General features: G+C 32.7%; 13 non-coding genes across 13 annotated transcripts; all 13 read left to right on the top strand.

Annotated features, from left to right (window-relative positions):
- The first annotated feature begins 568 nt into the window (after window positions 1–568).
- TRNAC-GCA (transfer RNA cysteine (anticodon GCA)) lies at window positions 569–640 on the top strand. Its single transcript has one exon. It is a non-coding gene; the product is annotated as a tRNA-Cys (tRNA).
- Window positions 641–1,477: 837 nt separating this feature from the next.
- Window positions 1,478–1,549, top strand: TRNAC-GCA (transfer RNA cysteine (anticodon GCA)). Its single transcript has one exon. It is a non-coding gene; the product is annotated as a tRNA-Cys (tRNA).
- A 1,755-nt stretch (window positions 1,550–3,304) lies between these two features.
- TRNAC-GCA (transfer RNA cysteine (anticodon GCA)) lies at window positions 3,305–3,376 on the top strand. The gene has a single exon. It is a non-coding gene; the product is annotated as a tRNA-Cys (tRNA).
- Window positions 3,377–6,338: 2,962 nt separating this feature from the next.
- On the top strand, window positions 6,339–6,410 carry TRNAC-GCA (transfer RNA cysteine (anticodon GCA)). The gene has a single exon. It is a non-coding gene; the product is annotated as a tRNA-Cys (tRNA).
- Window positions 6,411–7,249: 839 nt separating this feature from the next.
- Window positions 7,250–7,321, top strand: TRNAC-GCA (transfer RNA cysteine (anticodon GCA)). The gene has a single exon. It is a non-coding gene; the product is annotated as a tRNA-Cys (tRNA).
- A 750-nt stretch (window positions 7,322–8,071) lies between these two features.
- On the top strand, window positions 8,072–8,143 carry TRNAC-GCA (transfer RNA cysteine (anticodon GCA)). Its single transcript has one exon. It is a non-coding gene; the product is annotated as a tRNA-Cys (tRNA).
- A 1,758-nt stretch (window positions 8,144–9,901) lies between these two features.
- On the top strand, window positions 9,902–9,973 carry TRNAC-GCA (transfer RNA cysteine (anticodon GCA)). The gene has a single exon. It is a non-coding gene; the product is annotated as a tRNA-Cys (tRNA).
- Window positions 9,974–10,815: 842 nt separating this feature from the next.
- On the top strand, window positions 10,816–10,887 carry TRNAC-GCA (transfer RNA cysteine (anticodon GCA)). Its single transcript has one exon. It is a non-coding gene; the product is annotated as a tRNA-Cys (tRNA).
- Window positions 10,888–11,738: 851 nt separating this feature from the next.
- Window positions 11,739–11,810, top strand: TRNAC-GCA (transfer RNA cysteine (anticodon GCA)). The gene has a single exon. It is a non-coding gene; the product is annotated as a tRNA-Cys (tRNA).
- Window positions 11,811–13,555: 1,745 nt separating this feature from the next.
- TRNAC-GCA (transfer RNA cysteine (anticodon GCA)) lies at window positions 13,556–13,627 on the top strand. Its single transcript has one exon. It is a non-coding gene; the product is annotated as a tRNA-Cys (tRNA).
- Window positions 13,628–14,468: 841 nt separating this feature from the next.
- Window positions 14,469–14,540, top strand: TRNAR-GCG (transfer RNA arginine (anticodon GCG)). Its single transcript has one exon. It is a non-coding gene; the product is annotated as a tRNA-Arg (tRNA).
- A 5,194-nt stretch (window positions 14,541–19,734) lies between these two features.
- Window positions 19,735–19,806, top strand: TRNAW-CCA (transfer RNA tryptophan (anticodon CCA)). Its single transcript has one exon. It is a non-coding gene; the product is annotated as a tRNA-Trp (tRNA).
- Window positions 19,807–23,232: 3,426 nt separating this feature from the next.
- On the top strand, window positions 23,233–23,304 carry TRNAW-CCA (transfer RNA tryptophan (anticodon CCA)). Its single transcript has one exon. It is a non-coding gene; the product is annotated as a tRNA-Trp (tRNA).

Below are 23,304 nucleotides of genomic sequence, written 5' to 3'. Positions count from 1 at the left end.
AAATAAAATGTATATCAATGTAAAAAAAGGCACAACAACATAAAAATGCAACTAGATTTCAGGTTTTATGAGAAAAAAAAAAAAAAAGAGTTTAGGTCTTTTAATATTAAGGGGTACATCTCAGTGGTAGACTGCAGATAAAGAGATCTTTGGTTTAACTCCAAGTGCCCCCTGAAGATGCGTTTACAATGGATTAATAATACTGTACATGATTTCTTACCTACATATTTATGCAAGCTTTTGAACCATGTGAAGTTGAATTCATGTTTTTGTCTTTCTTAAAGCACATTGGTAGACTCTAAAACTAAGATTTGACTGGTAAAATAAAAATTCCTGAGAGTTCCTCTGTACTTTTTGCTAAAGTTAATTATTTTTAACAAAGAAAAATGCATATCAAAGTAAAAAAACACAACCATATATAAACTGAAGAAAATTTCAGGTTTCATGTTAAAAAAGAAGAGTTTACATTTTTCAAATATAGGTGGCATAGCTTAGTGGTAGAGCATTTGAACATTTTTCAGATTGCATGTTGAAAAAAAAAATTGAGCGTTTGCATTTTTACAATATAGGGGGTATATCTCAGTGGTAGAGCATTTGACTGCAGATCAAGAGGTTCTTGGTTCAACTCCTAGTGCCCCCTGAATGTACATTTTCAACAGATTAAAAATACATGCTTCGCTACATATGTATTTATACTAGATTTAGAACCATATGAATTTGAATTCATGTTTTCTTTATATGAATACTAGTTAAGAAATGCAGCAAAAAGTTTGAGAAATTTTGCCTGTAAAGAAATTTACAAAAGATACATAAAGCACTTTGGAAGACTATAAACCTGAGAATTTACTTGTGATATAAAAATTACTGAGTGTTTCTCTGTACTTGTTGTATTAGTTTGTTATTTTTAACAAATAAAAATGTATATCAATGTAAAAAAGGGCACAACAACATAAAAATGCAAATAGATTTCAGGTTTTATGAGAAAAAAAAAAAAAAAAGAGTTTAGGTCTTTTAATATTAGGGGGTATATCTCAGTGGTAGACTGCAGATCAAGAGATCTTTGGTTTAACTCCAAGTGCCCCCTGAAGATGCGTTTACAATGGATTAATAATACTGTACATGATTTCTTACCTACATATTTATGCAAGCTTTTGAACCATGTGAAGTTGAATTCATGTTTTTGTGCTTTCTTAAAGCACATTGGTAGACTCTAAAACTAAGATTTAACTGGTAAAATAAAAATTCCTGAGAGTTCCTCTGTACTTTTTGCTAAAGTTAATTATTTTGAACAAAGAAAAATGCATATCAAAGTAAAAAAACACAACCATATATAAACTGAAGAAAATTTCAGGTTTCATGTTAAAAAAGAAGAGTTTACATTTTTCAAATATAGGTGGCATAGCTTAGTGGTAGAGCATTTGAACATTTTTCAGATTGCATGTTAAAAAAAAGGGAGCGTTTGCATTTTTCAAATATAGGGGGTATGGCTCAGTGGTAGAGCATATGACTGCAGATCAATAGGTTTTTGGTTCAACTCCAAGTGCCCCCTGAAGGTACATTTTCAACAGATTAAAAATACATGCTTTGCTACCTATATATTTATACTAGATTTAGAACCGTATGAAGTTGAATTTATGTTTTCTTTATATGAATACTATTTAAGAAATGCAGCAAAAAGTTTGAGAAATTTTGCCTGTAAAGAAATCTACAAAAGATACATAAAGCACATTAGAAGACTATAAAACTGAGAATTTACTTGTGATATAAAAATTACTGAGTGTTTCTCTGTACTTGTTGTATTAGTTTGTTATTTTTAACAAATAAAAATGTATATCAATGTAAAAAAAGGCACAACAACATAAAAATGCAAATAGATTTCAGGTTTTATGAGAAAAAAAAAAGAGTTTAGGTCTTTTAATATTAGGGGGTATATCTCAGTGGTAGATACTTAGACTGGAGATCAAGAGATCTTTGGTTTAACTCCAAGTGCCCCCTGAAAATGCGTTTACAATGGATTAATAATACTGTACATTATTTCTTACCTACATATTTATGCAAGCTTTTGATCCATGTGAAGTTGAATTCATGTTTTTGTGCTTTCTTAAAGCACATTGGTAGACTCTAAAACTAAGATTTGACTGGTAAAATAAAAATTCCTGAGAGTTCCTCTGTACTTTTTGCTAAAGTTAATTATTTTTAACAAAGAAAAATGCATATCAAAGTAAAAAAACACAACCATATATAAACTGAAGAAAATTTCAGGTTTCATGTTAAAAAAGAAGAGTTTACATTTTTCAAATATAGGTGGCATAGCTTAGTGGTTGAGCATTTGAACATTTTGCAGATTGCATGTTGAAAAAAAAAATTGAGCTTTTTCATTTTTCAAATATAGGGGGTATATGTCAGTGGTAGAGCATTTAACTGCTAATCAAGAGGTCCTTGGTTCAACTCCGAGTGTCCCCTGAAGGTACATTTTCAACAGATAAAAAATACATGCTTTGCTACCTATATATTTATACTAGATTTAGAACCGTATGAAGTTGAATTCATGTTTTCTTTATATGAATACTATTTAAGAAATGCAGCAAAAAGTTTGAGAAATTTTCCCTGTAAAGAAATCTACAAAAGATACATAAAGCACATTGGAATACTATAAATCTGAGAATTTACTTGTGATATGAAAATTACTGAGTGTTTCTCTGTACTTGTTGTATTAGTTTGTTATTTTTAACAAATAAAAATGTATATCAATGTAAAAAAAGGCACAACAACATAAAAATGCAAATAGATTTCAGGTTTTATGAGAAAAAAAAAAAGTTTAGGTCTTTTAATATTAGGGGGTATATCTCAGTGGTAGATACTTAGACTGGAGATCAAGAGATCTTTGGTTTAACTCAAAGTGCCCCCTGAAAATGCATTTACAATGGATTAATAATACTGTACATATTTTCTTACCTACATATTTATGCAAACTTTTGAGCCCTGTGAAGTTGAATTCATGTTTTTGTCTTTCTTAAAGCACATTGGTAGACTCTAAAACTAAGATTTGACTGGTAAAATAAAAATTCCTGAGAGTTCCTCTGTACTTTTTGCTAAAGTTAATTATTTTTAACAAACAAAAATGCATATCGAAGTAAAAAAACACAACCATATATAAACTGAAGAAAATGTCAGGTTTCATGTTAAAAAAGAAGAGTTTATATTTTTCAAATATAGGTGGCATAGCTTAGTGGTAGAGCATTTGAACATTTTTCAGATTGCATGTTGAAAAAAAAAAATTGAGCGTTTTCATTTTTCAAATATAGGGGGTATATCTCAGTGGTAGAGCATTTGACTGCAGATCAAGAGGTCCATGGTTCAACTCCGAGTGCCCCCTGAAGGTACATTTTCAACAGATTAAAAATACATGCTTTGCTACCTATATATTTATACTAGATTTAGAACCGTATGAAGTTGAATTCATGTTTTCTTTATATGAATACTATTTAAGAAATGCAGCAAAAAGTTTGAGAAATTTTGCCTGTAAAGAAATCTACAAAAGATACATAAAGCACATTGGAAGACTATAAAACTGAGAATTTACTTGTGATATAAAAATTACTGAGTGTTTCTCTGTACTTGTTGTATTAGTTTGTTATTTTTAACAAATAAAAATGTATATCAATGTAAAAAAAGGCACAAAAACATAAAACTGTGCAAATAGATTTCAGGTTTTATGAGAAAAAAAAAAAAGAGTTTAGGTCTTTTAATATTGGGGGTATATCTCAGTGGTAGACTGCAGATCAAGAGATCTTTGGTTTAACTCCAAGTGCCCCCTGAAGATGCGTTTACAATGGATTAATAATACTGTACATGATTTCTTACCTACATATTTATGCAAGCTTTTGAACCATGTGAAGTTGAATTCATGTTTTTGTCTTTCTTAAAGCTCATTGGTAGACTCTAAAACTAAGATTTGACTGGTAAAATAAAAATTCCTGAGAGTTCCTCTGTACTTTTTGTTAAAGTTAATTATTTTTAACAAAGAAAAATGCATATCAAAGTAAAAAAACACAACCATATATAAACTGAAGAAAATTTCAGGTTTCATGTTAAAAAAGAAGAGATTACATTTTTCAAATATAGGTGGCATAGCTTAGCGGTAGAGCATTTGAACATTTTTCAGATTGCATGTTGAAAAAAAAAAATTGAGCATTTTCATTTTTCAAATATAAGCGGTGTAGCTCAGTGGTAGAGCATTTGACTGCTGATCAAGAGGTCCTTGGGGTCCCTGAAGGTACATTTTCGACAGATTAAAAATACATGCTTTGCTACCTATATATTTATACTAGATTTAGAACCGTATGAAGTTGAATTCATGTTTTCTTTATATGAATACTATTTAAGAAATGCAGCAAAAAGTTTGAGAAATTTTGCCTGTAAAGAAATCTACAAAAGATACATAAAGCACATTGGAAGACTATAAAACTGAGAATTTACTTGTGATATAAAAATTACTGAGTGTTTCTCTGTACGTGTTGTATTAGTTTGTTATTTTTAACAAATAAAAATGTATATCAATGTAAAAAAAGGCTCAACAACATAAAACTGTGCAAATAGATTTCAGGTTTTTATGAGAAAAAAAAAAAGTTTAGGTCTTTTAATATTAGGGGGTATATCTCAGTGGTAGATAGTTAGACTCGAGATCAAGAGATCTTTGGTTTAACTCCAAGTGCCCCCTGAAGATGCGTTTACAATGAATTAATAATACTGTACATGATTTCTTACCTACATATTTATGCAAGCTTTTGATCCATGTGAAGTTGAATTCATGTTTTTGTCTTTCTTAAAGCACATTGGTAGACTCTAAAACTAAGATTTGACTGGTAAAATAAAAATTCCTGAGAGTTCCTCTGTACTTTTTGCTAAAGTTAATTATTTTTAACAAAGAAAAATGCATATCGAAGTAAAAAAACACAACCATATACACTCACTGGCCACTTTATTAGGTACACCATGCTAGTAACGGGTTGGACCCCCTTTTGCCTTCAGAACTGCCTCAATTCTTCGTGGCAGAGATTCAACAAGGTGCTGGAAGCATTCCTCAGAGATTTTGGACCATATTGACATGATGGCATCACACAGTTGGCGCAGATTTGTCGGCTGCACATCCCTGATGCGAATCTCCCGTTCCACCACATCCCAAAGATGCTCTATTGGATTGAGATCTGGTGACTGAGGAGGCCATTTGAGTACAGTGAACTCATTGTCATGTTCAAGAAACCAATCTGAGATGATTCGAGCTTTATGACATGGCGCATTATCCTGCTGAAAGTAGCCATCAGATGTTGGGTACATTGTGGTCATAAAGGGATGGACATGGTCAGCAACAATACTCAGGTAGGCTGTGGCGTTGCAACGATGCTCAATTGGTACCAAGGGGCCCAAAGAGTGCCAAGAAAAAATTCCCCACACCATGACACCACCACCACCAGCCTGAACCGTTGATACAAGGCTGGATGGATCCATGCTTTCATGTTGTTTACGCCAAATTCTGACCCTACCATCCGAATGTCGCAGCAGAAATCGAGACTCATCAGACCAGGCAACGTTTTTCCAATCTTCTACTGTCCAATTTCGATGAGCTTGTGCAAATTGTAGCCTCAGTTTCCTGTTCTTAGCTGAGAGGAGTGGTACCCAGTGTGGTCTTCTGCTGCTGTAGCCCATCTGCCTCAAAGTTCGACGCACTGTGCGTTCAGAGATGCTCTTCTGCCTACCTTGGTTGTAACGGGTGGCAATTTGAGTCACTGTTGCCTTTCTATCAGCTCGAACCAGTATGCCCATTCTCCTCTGACCTCTGGCATCAACAAGGCATTTCCGCCCACAGAGCTGCCGCTCACTGGATTTTTTTTCTTTTTCGGACCATTCTCTGTAAACCCTAGAGATGGTTGTGCGTGAAAATCCCAGTAGATCAGCAGTTTCTGAAATACTCAGACCAGCCCTTCTGGCACCAACAATCATGCCACGTTCAAAGGCACTCAAATCACCTTTCTTCCCCATACTGATGCTCGGTTTGAACTGCAGGAGGTTGTCTTGACCATGTCTACATGCCTAAATGCACTGAGTTGCCGCCATGTGATTGGCTGATTAGAAATTAAGTCTTAACACACAGTTGGACAGGTGTACCTAATAAAGTGGCCAGTGAGTGTATAAACTGAAGAAAATGTCAGGTTTCATGTTAAAAAAGAAGAGTTTACATTTTTCAAATATAGGTGGCATAGCTTAGTGGTTGAGCATTTGAACATTTTTCAGATTGCATGTTGAAAAAAAAAATTGAGCGTTTGCATTTTTCAAATATAGGGGGTATAGCTCAGTGGTAGAGCATTTGACTGCAGATCAAGAGGTCCTTGGTTCAACTCCGAGTGCCCCCTGAAGGTACATTTTCAACAGGTTAAAAATACATGCTTTGCTACCTATGTATTTATACTAGATTTAGAACCGTATGAAGTTGAATTCATGTTTTCTTTATATGAATACTATTTAAGAAATGCAGCAAAAAGTTTGAGAAATTTTGCCTGTAAAGAAATCTACAAAAGTTACATAAAGCACATTGGAAGACTATAAAACTGAGAAATTACTTGTGATATAAAAATTACTGAGTGTTTCTCTGTACTTGTTGTATTAGTTTGTTATTTTTAACAAGTAAAAATGTATATCAATGTAAAAAAAGGCACAACAACATAAAACTGTGCAAATAGATTTCAGGTTTTATGAGAAAAAAAAAAAAAGTTTAGGTCTTTTAATATTAGGGGGTATATCTCAGTGGTAGACTGCAGATCAAGAGATCTTTGGTTTAACTCCAAGTGCCCCCTGAAGATGCGTTTACAATGGATTAATAATACTGTACATGATTTCTTACGTACATATTTATGCAAGCTTTTGAACCATGTGAAGTTGAATTCATGTTTTTGTGCTTTCTTAAAGCACATTGGTAGACTCTAAAACTAAGATTTGACTGGTAAAATAAAAATTCCTGATAGTTCCTCTGTACTTTTTGCTAAAGTTAATTATTTTGAACAAAGAAATATTGCATTACAAAGGAAAAAAACACAACCATATATAAACTGAAGAAAATTTCAGGTTTCATGTCAAAAAAGAAGAGTTTCCATTTTTCAAATATAGGTGGCATAGCTTAGTGGTAGAGCATTTGAAAATTTTTCAGATTGCATCTTGAAAAAAAAAAATTGAGCGTTTGCATTTATCAAATATAGTGAGTATAGCTCAGTGGTAGAGCATTTGACTGCAGATCAAGAGGTCCTTAGTTCAACTCCGAGTGCCCCCTGAAGGTACATTTTCAACATATTAAAAATACATGCTTTGCTACCTATATATTTATACTAGATTTAGAACCGTATAAAGTTGAATTCATGTTTTCTTTATATGAATACTATTTAAGAAATGCAGCAAAAAGTTTGAGAAATTTTGCCTGAAAAGAAATCTACAAAAGATATATAAAGCACATTGAAAGACTATAAAACTGAGAATTTACTTGTGATATAAAAATTACTGAGTGTTTCTCTGTACTTGTTGTATTAGTTTGTTATTTTTAACAAATAAAAATGTATATCAATGTAAAAAAAGGCACAACAACATAAAACTGTGCAAATAGATTTCAGGTTTTATGTGAAAAAAAAAAAAGAGTTTAGGTCTTTTAATATTAGGGGGTATATCTCAGTGGTAGACTGCAGATCAAGAGATCTTTGGTTTAACTCCAAGTGCCCCCTGAAGATGCATTTACAATGGATTAATAATACTGTACATGATTTCTTACGTACATATTTATGCAAGCTTTTGAACCATGTGAAGTTGAATTCATGTTTTTGTGCTTTCTTAAAGCACATTGGTAGACTCTAAAACTAAGATTTGACTGGTAAAATAAAAATTCCTGAGAGTTCCTCTGTACTTTTTGCTAAAGTTAATTATTTTGAACAAAGAAAAATGCATATCAAAGTAAAAAAACACAACCATATATAAACTGAAGAAAATTTCAGGTTTCATGTCAAAAAAGAAGAGTTTACATTTTTCAAATATAGGTGGCATAGCTTAGTGGTAGAGAATTTGACTGCAGATCAAGAGGTCCTTGGTTCAACTCCGAGTGCCCCCTGAAGCTACATTTTTAACAGATTAAAAATACATGTTTCGCTACCTATATATTTATAATAGATTTAAAACCGTATGAAGTTGAATTCATGTTTTCTTTATATGAATGCTATTTAAGAAATGCAGCAAAAAGTTTGAGAAATTTTGCCTGTAAAGAAATCTACAAAAGATACATAAAGCACATTGGAAGACTATAAAACTGAGAATTTACTTGTGATATAAAAATTACTGAGTGTTTCTCTGTACTTGTTGTATTAGTTTGTTATTTTTAACAAATAAAAATGTATATCAATGTAAAAAAAGGCACAACAACATAAAACCGTGCAAATAGATTTCAGGTTTTATGAGAAAAAAAAAAGTTTAGGTCTTTTAATATTAGGGGGTATATCTCAGTGGTAGACAGTTAGACTGCAGATCAAGAGATCTTTGCTTTAACTCGAAGTGCCCCCTGAATATGCATTTACAATGGATTAATAATACTGTACATGATTTCTTACCTACATATTTATGCAAGCTTTTGAACCATGTGAAGTTGAATTCATGTTTTTGTGCTTTCTTAAAACACATTGGTAGACTCTAAAACTAAGATTTGACTGGTAAAATAAAAATTCCTGAGAGTTCCTCTGTACTTTTTGCTAAAGTTAATTATTTTGAACAAAGAAAAATGCATATCAAAGTAAAAAAACTCAACCATATATAAACTGAAGAAAATTTCAGGTTTCATGTTAAAAAAGAAGAGTTTACATTTTTCAAATATAGGTGGCATAGCTTAGTGGTAGAGCATTTGAACATTTTTCAGATTGCATGTTGAAAAAAAAAAATTGAGCGTTTGTATTTTTCAAATATAGGGGGTATAGCTCAGTGGTAGAGCATTTGACTGCAGATCAAGCGGTCCTTGGTACAACTTTGAGTTCCCAATGAATGTACATTTTCAACAGATTAAAAATACATGCTTCGCTACCTATATATTTATACTAGATTTAGAACCGTATGAAGTTGAATTCATGTTTTCTTTATATGAATACTATTTAAGAAATGCAGCAAAAAGTTTGAGAAATTTTGCCTGTAAAGAAATCTACAAAAGATACATAAAGCACATTGGAAGACTATAAAACTGAGAATTTACTTGTGATATAAAAATTACTGAGTGTTTCTCTGTACTTGTTGTATTAGTTTGTTATTTTTAACAAATAAAAATGTATATCAATGTAAAAAAATGCACAACAACATAATAATGCAAATAGATTTCAGGTTTTATGAGAAAAAAAAAAAAGTTTAGGTCTTTTAATATTAGGGGGTATATCTCAGTGGTAGACAGTTAGACTACAGATCAAGAGATCTTTTGTTTAACTCCAAGTGCCCACTGAAGATGCGTTTACAATGGATTAATAATACTGTACATGATTTCTTACCTACATATTTATGCAAGCTTTTGAACCATGTGAAGTTGAATTCATGTTTTTGTGCTTTCTTAAAGCACATTGGTAGACTCTAAAACTAAGATTTGACTGATAAAATAAAAATTCATGAGAGTTCCTCTGAACTTTTTGCTAAAGTTAATTATTTTGAACAAAGAAAAATGCATATCAAAGTAAAAAAACACAACCATATATAAACTGAAGAAAATTTCAGGTTTCATGTTAAAAAAGAAGAGTTTACATTTTTCAAATATAGATGGCATAGCTTAGTGGTAGAGCATTTGAACATTTTTCAGATTGCATGTTGAAAAAAAAAAATTGAGCGTTTGCATTTTTCAAATATAGGGGGTATAGCTCAGTGGTAGAGCATTTGACTGCAGATCAAGAGGTCCTTGTTTCAACTTCGAGTTCCCCCTGAAGGTACATTTTCAACAGATTAAAAATACATGCTTCGCTACCTATATATTTATACTAGATTTAGAACCGTATGAAGTTGAATTCATGTTTTCTTTATATGAATACTATTTAAGAAATGCAGCAAAAAGTTTGAGAAATTTTGCCTGTAAAGAAATCTACAAAAGATACATAAAGCACATTGGAAGACTATAAAACTGAGAATTTACTTGTGATATAAAAATTACTGAGTGTTTCTCTGTACTTGTTGTATTAGTTTGTTATTTTTAACAAATAAAAATGTATATCAATGTAAAAAAAAGGCACAACAACATAAAAATGCAAATAAATTTCAGGTTTTATGAGAAAAAAAAAAGTTTAGATCTTTTAATATTAGGGGGTATATCTCAGTGGTAGACAGTTAGACTACAGATTAAGAGATCTTTGGTTTAACTCCAAGTGCCCCCTGAAGATGCATTTACAATGGATTAATAATACTGTACATGATTTCTTACCTACATATTTATGCAAGCTTTTGAACCATGTGAAGTTGAATTCATGTTTTTGTGCTTTCTTAAAGCACATTGGTAGACTCTAAAACTAAGATTTGACTGGTAAAATAAAAATTCCTGAGAGTTCCTCTGTACTTTTTGCTAAAGTTAATTATTTTGAACAAAGAAAAATGCATATCAAAGTAAAAAAACACAACCATATATAAACTGAAGAAAATTTCAGGTTTCATGTTAAAAAAGAAGAGTTTACATTTTTCAAATATAGGTGGCATAGCTTATTGGTAGAGCATTTGAACATTTTTCAGATTGCATGTTGAAAAAAAAAAATTGAGCGTTTGCATTTTTCAAATATAGGGGGTATGTCTCAGTGGTAGAGCATTTGACTGCAGATCAAGAGGTCCTTGGTTCAACTCCGAGGGCCCCCTGAAGGTACATTTTCAACAGATTAAAAATACATGCTTTGCTACGTATATATTTATACTAGATTTAGAACCATATGAAGTTGAATTCATGTTTTCTTTATATGAATACTATTTAAGAAATGCAGCAAAAAATTTGAGAAATTTTGCCTGTAAAGAAATCTACAAAAGATACATAAAGCACATTGGAAGGCTATAAAACTGAGAATTTACTTGTGATATAAAAATTACTGAGTGTTTCTCTGTACTTGTTGTATTAGTTTGTTATTTTTAACAAATAAAAATGTATATCAATGTAAAAAAAGGCACAACAACATAAAACTGTGCAAATAGATTTCAGGTTTTATGAGAAAAAAAAAAAAAAAAAAAGTTTAGGTCTTTTAATATTAGGGGGTATATCTCAGTGGTAGACAGTTAGACTGCAGACCAAGAGATCTTTGGTTTAACTCCAAGTGCCCCCTGAAGATGCGTTTACAATGGATTAATAATACTGTACATGATTTCTTACCTACATATTTATGAAAGCTTTTGAACCATGTGAAGTTGAATTCATGTTTTTGTGCTTTGTTAAAGCACATTGGTAGACTCTAAAACTAAGATTTGACTGGTAAAATAAAAATTCGTGAGAGTTCCTCTGTACTTTTTGCTAAAGTTAATTATTTTGAACAAAGAAATATGCATATCAAAGTAAAAAAACACAACCATATATAAACTGAAGAAAATTTCAGGTTTCATGTTAAAAAAAGAAGAGTTTACATTTTTCAAATATAGGTGGCATAGCTTAGTGGTAGAGCATTTGAACATTTTTCAGATTGCATGTTAAAAAAAAAAATTGAGCATTTGTATTTTTAAATATAGGGGGTATAGCTCAGTGGTAGAGCATTTGACTGCAGATCAAGAGGTCCTTGCTTCAACCTTGAGTTCCCCCTGGAGGAAGTTTCAACAGATTGAAAATACATGCTTCGCTACCTATATATTTATACTAGATTTAGAACCGTATGAAGTTGAATTCTTGTTTTCTTTATATGAATACTATTTAAGAAATGCAGCAAAAAGTTTGAGAAATTTTGCCTGTAAAGAAATCTACAAAAGATACATAAAGCACATTGGAAGACTATAAAACTGAGAATTTACTTGTGATATAAAAATTACTGAGTGTTTCTCTGTAATTTTTGTATTAGTTTGTTATTTTTAACAAATAAAAATGTATATCAATGCAAAAAAAGGCACAACAACATAAAACTGCAAATAGATTTCAGGTTTTATGAGAAAAAAAAAAGTTTAGGTCTTTTAATATTAGGGGTATATCTCAGTGGTAGATAGTTAGACGGGAGATCAAGAGATCTTTGGTTTAACTCCAAGTGCCCACTGAAGATGCGTTTACAATGGATTAATAATACTGTACATGATTTCTTACCTACATATTTATGCAAGCTTTTGAACCATGTGAAGTTGAATTCATGTTTTTGTGCTTTCTTAAAGCACATTGGTAGACTCTAAAACTAAGATTTGACTGGTAAAATAAAAATTCCTGAGAGTTCCTCTGTACTTTTTGCTAAAGTTAATTATTTTTAACAAAGAAAAATGCATATCAAAGTAAAAAAACACAACCATATATAAACTGAAGAAAATTTCAGGTTTCATGTTAAAAAAGAAGAGTTTACATTTTTCAAATATAGGTGGCATAGCTTAGTGGTAGAGCATTTGAACATTTTTCAGATTGCATGTTGAAAAAAAAAAATTGAGCGTTTGCATTTTTCAAATATAGGGGGTGTAGCATTTGACTGCAGATCGAGAGGTCATTGGTTCAATTCCGAGTGCCCCCTGAAGGTACATTTTCAACAGATTAAAAATACATGCTTTGCTACCTATATATTTATACTAGATTTAGAAACGTATGAAGTTGAATTCATGTTTTCTTTATATGAATACTATTTAAGAAATGCAGCAAAAAGTTTGAGAAATTTTGCCTGTAAAGAAATCTACAAAAGATACATAAAGCACATTGGAAGACTATAAAACTGAGAATTTACTTGTGATATAAAAATTACTGAGTGTTTCTCTGTACTTGTTGTATTAGTTTGTTATTTTTAACAAATAAAAATATATATCAATGTAAAAAAAGGCACAACAACATAAAACTGTGCAAATAGATTTCAGGTTTTATGAGAAAAAAAAAAAAGGAGTTTAGGTCTTTTAATATTAGGGGGTATATCTCAGTGGTAGATAGTTAGACTGGAGATCAAGAGATCTTTGGTTTAACTCCAAGTGTCCCCTGAAGATGCGTTTACAATGGATTAATAATACTGTACATGATTTCTTACCTACATATTTATGCAAGCTTTTGAACCATGTGAAGTTAAATTCATGTTTTTGTCTTTCTTAAAGCACATTGGTAGACTCTAAAACTAAGAATTGACTGGTAAAATAAAAATTCCTGAGAGTTCCTCTGTACTTTTTGCTAAAGTTAATTATTTTTAACAAAGAAAAATGCATATCAAAGTTAAAAAAACACAACCATATATAAACTGAAGAAAATTTCAGGTTTCATGTTAAAAAAGAAGAGTTTACATTTTTCAAATATAGGTGGCATAGCTTAGTGGTAGAGCATTTGAACATTTTTCAGATTGCATGTTGAAAAAAAAAAATTGAGCGTTTGCATTTTGCAAATTCGGGGGGTATAGCTCAGTGGTAGAGCATTTGACTGCATATCAAGAGGTCCTTGTTTCAACTCCGAGTGCTCTCTGAATGTACATTTTCAACAGATTAAAAATACATGCTTTGCTATCTATATATTTATGCTAGATTTAGAACCGTATGAAGTTGAATTCATGTTTTCTTTATATGAATACTATTTAAGAAATTCAGCAAAAAGTTTGAGAAATTTTGCCTGTAAAGAAATCTACAAAAGATACATAAAGCACATTGGAAGACTATAAAACTGAGAATTTACTTGTGATATAAAAATTACTGAGTGTTTCTCTGTACTTGTATTAGTTTGTTATTTTTAACAAATAAAAATGTATATCAATGTAAAAAGAGGCACAACAACATAAAACTGTGCAAATAGATTTCAGGTTTTATGAGAAAAAAAAAAAGGAGTTTAGGTCTTTTAATATTAGGGGGTATATCTCAGTGTTAGATAGTTAGACTGGAGATCAAGAGATCTTTGGTTTAACTCCAAGTGTCCCCTGAAGATGCGTTTACAATGGATTAATAATACTGTACATGATCTCTTACCTACATATTTATGCAAGCTTTGAATCATGTGAAGTTAAATTCATGTTTTTGTCTTTCTTAAAGCACATTGGTAGACTCTAAAACTAAGATTTGACTGGTAAAATAAAAATTCCTGAGAGTTCCTCTGTACTTTTTGCTAAAGTTAATTATTTTTAACAAAGAAAAATGCATATCAAAGTAAAAAAACACAACCATATATAAACTGAAGAAAATATCAGGTTTCTTGTTAAAAAAGAAGAGTTTACATTTTTCAAATATAGGTGGCATAGCTTAGTGGTAGAGCATTTGAACATTTTTCAGATTGCATGTTGAAAAAAAAAATTGAGCGTTTGCATTTTGCAAATATAGGGGGTATAGCTCAGTGGTAGAGCATTTGACTGCGTATCAAGAGGTCCTTGTTTCAACTCCGAGTGCCCCCTGAAGGTACATTTTCAACAGATTAAAAATACATGCTTTGCTATCTATATATTTATACTAGATTTAGAACCGTATGAAGTTGTATTCATGTTTTCTTTATATGAATACTATTTAAGAAATTCAGCAAAAAGTTTGAGAAATTTTGCCTGTAAAGAAATCTACAAAAGATACATAAAGCACATTGGAAGACTATAAAACTGAGAATTTACTTGTGATACAAAAAATACTGAGTGTTTCTCTGTACTTTTTGTATTAGTTTGTTATTTTTAACAAATAAAAATGTATATCAATGTAAAAAAAGGCACAACAACATAAAACTGCAAATAGATTTCAGGTTTTATGAGAAAAAAAAAAGTTTAGGTCTTTTAATATTAGGGGTAGATAGTTAGACTGGAGATCAAGAGATCTTTGGTTTAACTCCAAGTGCCCCCTGAAGATGCATTTACAATGGATTAATAATACTGTACATGATTTCTTACCTACATATTTATGCAAGCTTTTGAACCATGTGAAGTTGAATTCATGTTTTTGTGCTTTCTTAAACCACATTGGTAGACTCTACAACTAAGATTTGACTGGTAAAATAAAAATTCCTGAGAGTTCCTCTGTACTTTTTGCTAAAGTTAATTATTTTTAACAAAGAAAAATGCATATCAAAGTAAAAAAACACAACCATATATAAACTGAAGAAAATTTCAGGTTTCATGTTAAAAAAGAAGAGTTTACATTTTTCAAATATAGGTGGCATAGCTTAGTGGTAGAGCATTTGAACATTTTTCAGATTGCATGTTGAAAAAAAAAAATTGAGCGTTTGCATTTTTCAAATATAGGGGGTATAGCTCAGTGGTAGAGCATTCGACTGCATATCAATAAGTCCTTGGTTCAATTCTGAGTTCCCCCTGAAGGTACATTTTCAACACATTAAAAATACATGCTTTGCTACCTATATATTTATACTAGATTTAGAACCGTATGAAGTTGAATTCATGTTTTCTTTATATGAATAGTATTTAAGAAATGCAGCAAAAAGTTTGAGAAATTTTGCCTGTAAAGAAATCTACAAAAGATACATAAAGCACATTGGAAGACTATAAAACTGAGAATTTACTTGTGATTAGTGTTGAGCATTCCGATACCGCAAGTATCGGGTATCGGCCGATACTTGCTGTATCGGAATTCCGATACCGACTTCCGATATTTTTTCAATATCGGAATTCGGCATCGGAAGTTCAAAGTTGATTGACAGACTGACGTCATCATGATGCGCGGTGTGTGCGCATCATGATGCGCCGTCATTTCGGGCCTTCCGGGGGTCTCTGCCGGCCTGCCGGGGGGGCTGTGCCGGCCTGCAGGGGGGCTGTGTGGACTGCCCGGGGTCTGTACCGGCCTGCCGGGGGGCTGTGCCGGCCTGCCGGTGGTCTGTGCACCCTGTGGGGGTCTGTACCGTCCTGCCGGGGGGCTGTGCCGGCCTGCCGGTGGTCTGTGCACCCTGTGGGGGTCTGTACCGGCCTGCCGGGGGGCTGTGCCGGCCTGCCGGTGGTCTGTGCACCCTGTGGGGGTCTGTGCCGGCCTGCCGGGGGGCTGTGCCGGCCTGCCGGGGGGCTGTGCTGATGTCCGGGGGTCTGTGCAAGCATCGTCCGATGGGACTACAAGTCCCATCGGGCGATGCCTGCTACCATGACAGTGATTGACACATTAGCCAATGATGGGACAGTAGTAGTCCCATCATCCGGCTAATGTGTTAAATGTTAAAAAAAAAAAAAAAAAAAATACTACATACATACTACATGCATGCTACATACATACTACATGCTACATACATACTACATATATACTACATACATACTACATACATGCTACATACATACTACATGCATGCTACATACATACTACATGCTACATACATACTACATGCATGCTACATACATACTACATGCTACATACATACTACATATATACTACATACATACTACATACATACTACATGCTACATACATACTGCATGCTACATACATACTACATACATACTACATACATACTACATGCATGCTACATACATACTACATGCATGCTACATACATACTACATGCATGCTACATGCATGCTACATACATACTACATGCTACATACATACCACATACATACTACATACATACTACATACTACATATATACTACATGCATGCTACATACATACTACATGCTACATACATACCACATACATACTACATACATACTACATACATACTACATGCTACATACATACTACATATATACTACATGCATGCTACATACATACTACATGCTACATACATACCACATACATACTACATACATGCTACATATATACTACATGCATGCTACATACATACTACATATATACTACATGCATGCTACATACATACTACATGCTACATGCATGCTACATACATACTACATACATACTACATGCTACATACATACCACATATATACTACATACATACAATACATTCATACAATACATACATAGACATACAGTACATATAACATAGAGTAACATACTTACCAATACTTGTCACATTGTTCCCCGAAGCCATTGTCTTTTCCGGAATAAATATTAACATAACAAACCACAAAAATACTCACCCACGATCCGAAGCAGTCCACGAGTGTGTCCCACGACGATCTTGGGTAGAGAACTGCAGCATCAGCTGTTGCTGCCGTTCTCTACGGGCTGCAGGAATCCAATGACGGAAGGTAGGTATCCTTCCGCACTGTATTCCTCCGCCACTTAAAAAAAAAAAGTCCCTAGTCTCACTTTATGCCATTGCTGTGTGGGAATTTCCCACACAGCAATGGCATAAAGTGAGACTAGGGACTTTTTTTTTTTTAAGTGGCGGAGGAATACAGTGCGGAAGGATACCTACCTTCCGTCATTGGATTCCTGCAGCCCGTAGAGAACGGCAGCAACAGCTGATGCTGCAGTTCTCTACCCAAGATCGTCGTGGGACACACTCGTGGACTGCTTCGGATCGTGGGTGAGTATTTTTGTGGTTTGTTATGTTAATATTTATTCCGGAAAAGACAATGGCTTCGGGGAACAATGTGACAAGTATTGGTAAGTATGTTACTCTATGTTATATGTACTGTATGTCTATGTATGTATTGTATGAATGTATTGTATGTATGTAGTATATATGTGGTATGTATGTAGCATGTAGTATGTATGTAGCATGTATGTAGCATGCATGTAGCATGCAGTATGTATGTAGCATGCATGTAGTATATATGTAGTATGTATGTGGTATGCATGTAGCATGTAGTATGTATGTAGCATGCATGTAGTATGTATGTAGCATGCATGTAGTATATATGTAGTATGTATGTAGCATGTAGTATGTAGCATGCATGTAGTATATATGTAGTATGTATGTAGCATGTAGTATGTATGTAGTATGTATGTAGCATGCATGTAGCATGCAGTATGTATGTAGCATGCATGTAGTATATATGTAGTATGTATGTAGCATGTAGTATGTAGCATGCATGTAGTATATATGTAGTATGTAGCATGTAGTATGTATGTAGCATGCATGTAGTATATATGTAGTATGTATGTAGCATGTAGTATGTAGCATGCATGTAGTATATATGTAGTATGTATGTAGCATGTAGTATGTATGTAGTATGTATGTAGCATGCAGTATGTATGTAGCATGCATGTAGTATATATGTAGTATGTATGTAGCATGTAGTATGTAGCATGCATGTAGTATATATGTAGTATGTAGCATGTAGTATGTATGTAGCATGCATGTAGTATATATGTGTTATGTATGTAGCATGTAGCATGCATGTAGCATGCATGTAGTATGTATGTAGTATATATGTGGTATGTATGTAGCATGCAGTATGTATGTAGCATGCATGTAGTATATATGTAGTATGTATGTTGCATGTAGTATTTATGTAGTATGAATGTAGCATGTATGTAGTATGTAGTATGAATGTAGCATGTATGTAGTATGCATGTTGTATGTATGTAGCATGTAATTTTTTTTTTTTTTTTACATTTAACACATTAGCCGGATGATGGGACTACTACTGTCCCATCATTGGCTAATGTGTCAATCACTGTCATGGTAGCAGGCATCGCCCGATGGGACTTGTAGTCCCATCGGACGATGCCTGCACAGACCCCCGGAGCCTGCACAGCCCCCCGGCAGGCCGGCACAGCCCCCCGGAGCCTGCACAGCCCCCCGGCAGGCCAGCACAGCCCCCCGGCAGGCCGGCACAGCCCCCCGGAGCCTGCACAGACCACCGGTAGGCCGGCACAGACCACCGGAGCCTGCACAGACCCCCTGGCAGGCCGGCACAGCCCCCCGAAAGGCCCGTACAGACCCCAGAGAGGCTGTACAAGGGCAGGAAAGGGTTTTTCTTATTCCGATACCGGAAGTCCCATAGACTTGAATGGGACTTCCGGTATCGGAATCGGCGATACCGATACTTTTTTAAAAGATCGGCCGATACCATCCGATACGATACTTTGAAGTATCGGACGGTATCGCTCAACTCTACTTGTCATATAAAAATTACTGAGTGTTTCTCTGTACTTGTTGTATTAGTTTGTTATTTTTAACAAATAAAAATGTATATCAATGTAAAAAAAGGCACAACAACATAAAACTGTGCAAATAGATTTCAGGTTTTATGAGAAAAAAAAAAATGAGTTTAGGTCTTTTAATATTAGGGGGCATATCTCAGTGGTAGACAGTTCGACTGCAGATCAAGAGATCTTTGGTTTAACTCCAAGTGCCCCCTGAAGATGCGTTTACAATGGATTAATAATACTGTACATGATTTCTTACCTACATATTTATGCAAGCTTTTGAACCATGTGAAGTTGAATTCATGTTTTTGTCTTTCTTAAAGCACATTGGTAGACTCTAAAATTAAGATTTGACTGTTAAATAAAAATTCCTGAGAGTTCCTCTGTACTTTTTGCTAAAGTTAATTATTTTTAACAAAGAAAAATGCATATCAAAGTAAAAAAACACAACCAGACATAAACTGAAGAAAATTTCAGGTTTCATGTTAAAAAAGAAGAGTTTACATTTTTCAAATATAGGTGGCATAGCTTAGTGGTAGAGCATTTGAACATTTTTCAGATTGCATGTTGAAAAAAAAAAATTGAGCGTTTGCATTTTTCAAATATAGGGGGTATAGCTCAGTGGTAGAGCATTTGACTCCATATCAAGAGGTCCTTGGTTCAATTCCAAGTGCACCCTGAAGGTACATTTTCAACAGATTAAAAATACATGCTTTGCTACCTCTATATTTATACTAGATTTAGAACCGTATGAAGTTGAATTCATGTTTTCTTTATATGAATACTATTTAAGAAATGCAGCAAAAAATTTGAGAAATTTTGCCTGTAAAGAAATGTACAAAAGATACATAAAGCACAACGGAAGACTATAAAACTGAGAATTTACTTGTGATATAAAAATTACTGAGTGTTTCTCTGTACTTGTTGTATTAGTTTGTTATTTTTAACAAATAAAAATGTATATCAATGTAAAAAAAGGCACAACAACATAAAACTGTGCAAATAGATTTCAGGTATTATGAGAAAAACGATTTCTTACCTACATATTTATGCAAGCTTTTGAACCATGTGAAGTTGAATTCATGTTTTTGTCTTTATTAAAGCACATTGGTAGACTCTAAAACTAAGATTTGACTGGTAAAATAAAAATTCCTGAGAGTTCCTCTGTACTTTTTGAAAAAGTTAATTATTTTTAACAAAGAAAAATGCATATCAAAGTAAAAAAACACAACCATTTATAAACTGAAGAAAATTTCAGGTTTCATGTTAAAAAAGAAGAGTTTACATTTTTCAAATATAGGTGGCATAGCTTAGTGGTAGAGCATTTGAACATTGTTTAGATTGCATGTTGAAAAAAAAAATTGAGCGTTTGCTTTTTTTTTTAATATAGGGGTTATAGCTCAGTGGTAGAGCATTTGATTGCAGATCAAGAGGTCGTTGTTTCAACTCCGAGTGCCCCCTGAAGATTAAAAATACATGCTTTGCTACCTATATATTTATACGAGATTTAGAACCGTATGAAGTTGAATTCTTGTTTTCTTTATATGAATACTATTTAAGAAATGAAGCAAAAAGTTTGAGAAATTTTGCCTGTAAAGAAATCTACAAAAGATACATAAAGCACATTGGAAGACTATAAAACTGAGAATTTACTTGTGATATAAAAATTACTGAGTGTTTCTCTGTAATTTTTGTATTAGTTTGTTATTTTTAACAAATAAAAATGTATATCAATGCAAAAAAAGCACAACAACATAAAACTGCAAATAGATTTCAGGTTTTATGAGAAAAAAAAAAAGTTTAGGTCTTTTAATATTAGGGGTATATCTCAGTGGTAGATAGTTAGACGGGAGATCAAGAGATCTTTGGTTTAACTCCAAGTGCCCCCTGAAGATGCGTTTACAATGGATTAATAATACTGTACATGATTTCTTACCTACATATTTATGCAAGCTTTTGAACCATGTGAAGTTGAATTCATGTTTTTGTGCTTTCTTAAAGCACATTGGTAGACTCTAAAACTAAGATTTGACTGGTAAAATAAAAATTCCTGAGAGTTCCTCTGTACTTTTTGCTAAAGTTAATTATTTTTAACAAAGAAAAATGCATATCAAAGTAAAAAAACACAACCATATATAAACTGAAGAAAATTTCAGGTTTCATGTTAAAAAAGAAGAGTTTACATTTTTCAAATATAGGTGGCATAGCTTAGTGGTAGAGCATTTGAACATTTTTCAGATTGCATGTTGAAAAAAAAAAAATTGAGCGTTTGCATTTTTCAAATATAGGGGGTGTAGCATTTGACTGCAGATCGAGAGGTCATTGGTTCAATTCCGAGTGCCCCCTGAAGGTACATTTTCAACAGATTAAAAATACATGCTTTGCTACCTATATATTTATACTAGATTTAGAACCGTATGAAGTTGAATTCATGTTTTCGTTATATGAATACTATTTAAGAAATGCAGCAAAAAGTTTGAGAAATTTTGCTTGTAAAGAAATCTACAAAAGATACATAAAGCACATTGGAAGACTATAAAACTGAGAATTTACTTGTGATATAAAAATTACTGAGTGTTTCTCTGTACTTGTTGTATTAGTTTGTTATTTTTAACAAATAAAAATATATATCAATGTAAAAAAAGGCACAACAACATAAAACTGTGCAAATAGATTTCAGGTTTTATGAGAAAAAAAAAAAAGGAGTTTAGGTCTTTTAATATTAGGGGGTATATCTCAGTGGTAGATAGTTAGACTGGAGATCAAGAGATCTTTGGTTTAACTCCAAGTGTCCCCTGAAGATGCGTTTACAATGGATTAATAATACTGTACATGATTTCTTACCTACATATTTATGCAAGCTTTTGAACCATGTGAAGTTAAATTCATGTTTTTGTCTTTCTTAAAGCACATTGGTAGACTCTAAAACTAAGATTTGACTGGTAAAATAAAAATTCCTGAGAGTTCCTCTGTACTTTTTGCTAAAGTTAATTATTTTTAACAAAGAAAAATGCATATCAAAGTTAAAAAAACACAACCATATATAAACTGAAGAAAATTTCAGGTTTCATGTTAAAAAAGAAGAGTTTACATTTTTCAAATATAGGTGGCATAGCCTAGTGGTAGGGCATTTGAACATTTTTCAGATTGCATGTTGAAAAAAAAAAATTGAGCGTTTGCATTTTGCAAATATGGGGGGTATAGCTCTGTGGTAGAGCATTTGACTGCATATCAAGAGGTCCTTGTTTCAACTCCGAGTGCTCCCTGAATGTACATTTTCAACAGATTAAAAATACATGCTTTGCTATCTATATATTTATGCTAGATTTAGAACCGTATGAAGTTGAATTCAAGTTTTCTTTATATGAATACTATTTAAGAAATTCAGCAAAAAGTTTGAGAAATTTTGCCTGTAAAGAAATCTACAAAAGATACATAAAGCACATTGGAAGACTATAAAACTGAGAATTTACTTGTGATATAAAAATTACTGAGTGTTTCTCTGTACTTTTTCTATTAGTTTGTTATTTTTAACAAATAAAAATGTATATCAATGTAAAAAAAGGCACAACAACATAAAACTGCAAATAGATTTCAGGTTTTATGAGAAAAAAAAAAGTTTAGGTCTTTTAATATTAGGGGGTATATCTCAGTGGTAGATAGTTAGACTGGAGATCAAGAGATCTTTGGTTTAACTCCAAGTGCCCCCTGAAGATGCGTTTACAATGGATTAATAATACTGTACATGATTTCTTACCTACATATTTATGCAAGCTTTTGAACCATGTGAAGTTGAATTCATGTTTTTGTCTTTCTTAAAGCACATTGGTAGACTCTAAAATTAAGATTTGACTGTTAAATAAAAATTCCTGAGAGTTCCTCTGTACTTTTTGCTAAAGTTAATTATTTTTAACAAAGAAAAATGCATATCAAAGTAAAAAAACACAACCATACATAAACTGAAGAAAATTTCAGGTTTCATGTTAAAAAAGAAGAGTTTACATTTTTCAAATATAGGTGGCATAGCTTAGTGGTAGAGCATTTGAACATTTTTCAGATTGCATGTTGAAAAAAAAAAATTGAGCGTTTGCATTTTTCAAATATAGGGGGTATAGCTCAGTGGTAGAGCATTTGACTCCATATCAAGAGGTCCTTGGTTTAATTCCAAGTGCACCCT

Source organism: Dendrobates tinctorius, unplaced genomic scaffold, assembly GCF_039654945.1.
Source record: "Dendrobates tinctorius isolate UK_male_01 unplaced genomic scaffold, ASM3965494v1 ptg000008l, whole genome shotgun sequence".
NCBI lineage: Eukaryota > Metazoa > Chordata > Amphibia > Anura > Dendrobatidae > Dendrobates > Dendrobates tinctorius.
The sequence above is the reverse complement of the archived record's forward strand: the minus strand, read 5'-3'. Positions and strand labels throughout refer to the sequence as shown.